Source organism: Salmo trutta, chromosome 1 (assembly GCF_901001165.1).
Source record: "Salmo trutta chromosome 1, fSalTru1.1, whole genome shotgun sequence".
Classification (NCBI taxonomy): Eukaryota; Metazoa; Chordata; class Actinopteri; order Salmoniformes; family Salmonidae; genus Salmo; species Salmo trutta.
In genome coordinates, this window is record NC_042957.1 from 51,267,944 (window position 1) to 51,270,510 (window position 2,567).

A 2,567-nucleotide genomic window follows, 5' to 3' on the forward strand; every position below is an offset into this window, starting at 1 on the left:
CAAGGACATTTTTTACACTACACAATCAAGCACACAATTTTGGCCAAATGATTCAGTGCACTTACTAAAAAATGTAGTATGGGGCTTGGATACTTGATGAGAATGCAGACCTCCAACCTTCAAACTAGTTCAGAGCATTGTTTCTGAGGTATTGTTCAATACCCCTATTCAGATCATATGAATACTTGATTGAGTAACTCTTCAGCATTTGAATCTGTCCATCCCATGGCTGAGAGAGGGGTCTTTCTGTAGTGGTAATCATTGGGGCTTGCTCTGGCATTAGGGTCACGACCTGTCCGCACTCAAGATGCCACCCCTTTCTTATGTCACAGCACCAACTATTCTGGACCACGCATATCTCTCTCTCTCTCTCTCGCTCTCTCTCTCTCTCTCTCTCTCTCTCTCTCTCTCTCTCTCTCTCTCAGCAGGGGTTGGCACTCCAAAAGGACCATGCTAACCTCCCATTGGTCAACCGCAAGCTCAAGTTAACAGCTCAGATGGTCCATCCCATCTGTAAGGTGTTTACTTGGATATGATTGAATCTGTGTACAGAATTGGTATGGACAAAAAGGAGAACACTGAAACAAGAATGTTGAACCCCATGTCAGATCATAATCGATGAACAGTACTGTCAATAAGATCTTGCTTTTCTTCTCCAAAGTTATATTGGACCTAGAGTAACTGAAGCTATTTGTTATGCTAATAATGTACAAGAGGGACTGATTGAGACATTGCCAGGTCATGCAGGTTTCACAGTGCCCCCTGCTGATGTTCTCCATAAAACTGGCCTTCTGGTACTCATGGTTGCAAGTGGTGACATAAGCCTGTGTGTGTTTACTTCGATTATACTTCCTCTTCTGCACATCAACCACACAATTAACCTACACAACCACTTACCTGAAATATGCTAATAGAATTCACAGAGTGTGGCCTGTCTGTTATACGCTTCCTCTCATCTCCGTTTGACTATCTCTTTATTGCTGTCCAGTTTCCTGAGAGCCATTTTACCATGACAACAGGAGTGTCCCTATATAGCCCTCCTCTCCTCCCTGTCTGGTCAAGGTCACTATCGTCTACAAAATGACCGTGTATGTCCTTAACATGATGTCTAATGTCCGGTCCTTCATTTTAGACTATGACGTTTTTATAGTCAACATGTAATACATATGTGAACGAAAAAGAGGAACAACATAGGTAATCATAATACTAATGTTGTTATAGAAATACTGCACGGTACAAATTCATTTGATAGTTTACACCAGAATATGTGTCTGTTGAAAGAAGAGACAGGCCAGGACTGACGTGGATACTGTGAAATGTTTGGTGCGGCCTTGAATGACAATATACCAAAAATAATCAGAGGGGTATTATGATAGGTCTGGAATGTATAGTTACTTGGACAAGTGACACTGTTCGCCAATATTGCAAGTCTGGGCTTGAGGTGGAGGCGGCCCTGGGTCAACACTGGTGGCCTTTCAACTGATAATAAAAGATTGGATCATGAACAATCTTGGCAGTTCTTAACAAGCCATTTAACATGAACTATTGTTCTTCAAAGTTTGAATTATTTTATGATCCCTAAATATTGTGAATATAGCACATATCATTTCTAGAATAGCCCTGTACAGATAATTCTAATTACTGTAATTCTATACCCCCGAGGCGCCCTCTAGTGGGGAAACTGCAGTATAACCAACGGCAGACGAGTAAATGTGGTCCTTGCATTAAAAACCTTAACAAAATTAATTGTAAACGATGGGCTGTTTATAAATAACATACGGACACATTTACTGAGAACCGATGATGCACGTCAGAACTGCAGCCGGCTTCCAAGAACAGGCGTCATGTTTGAGTGGACCAGTATGTTAGGCAAGAACACGCCGAGACACATAATTGTGCACCCTGTATAAGGACTAATAACTACTTGTCTCACTGTCCATTATGTGTTGATGTGAATGACCTATACTTCTGGACCACACCTGCTACCACAGCAAGCCCGTACATGCTCTGACTGAGTGTTGATTACTGATTAGACAGTTCAGGCACATACATTCCAAACAGGAACTAGTGAAACACCTGTAATAATAATATGCTGTTCTTGAGTCAATAGATTGGTCACGTTAGGTATTATTTAGCTCATATCATGTGTGCAAGGGGTGATACAGATCTTTATCAACATTATATGATTTTTTTGGAGTATCTAACCACTGGGCGAAAACTGGTTGAATCAACGTTGTTTCCACGTCATTTCAACCCAAAATGCAATGCGATGACATTGAATCAACGTGGAAAATTGATTGGATTTGAAAAAAGTTATCAACATAAGGAGATTTCGGGGGGGGCGGGTTTCACCCAACTTACAACCAAAATCCAATGAAAAGGTGTCCTTTTTTGCTGATTTCACGTTGAATTCACGTTAGTTAAAAACTCAACCAAATGTAAAACTAGACATTGAACTGAAGTCTGTGTCCAGTGTGCACAATTTCTCCAATCTCAGAGTAAGATCAATGTTCAGCTATGATTCACCTCTGCATCCTCTAAGTGTAGCTCAGGCCAGTATGAGGAGT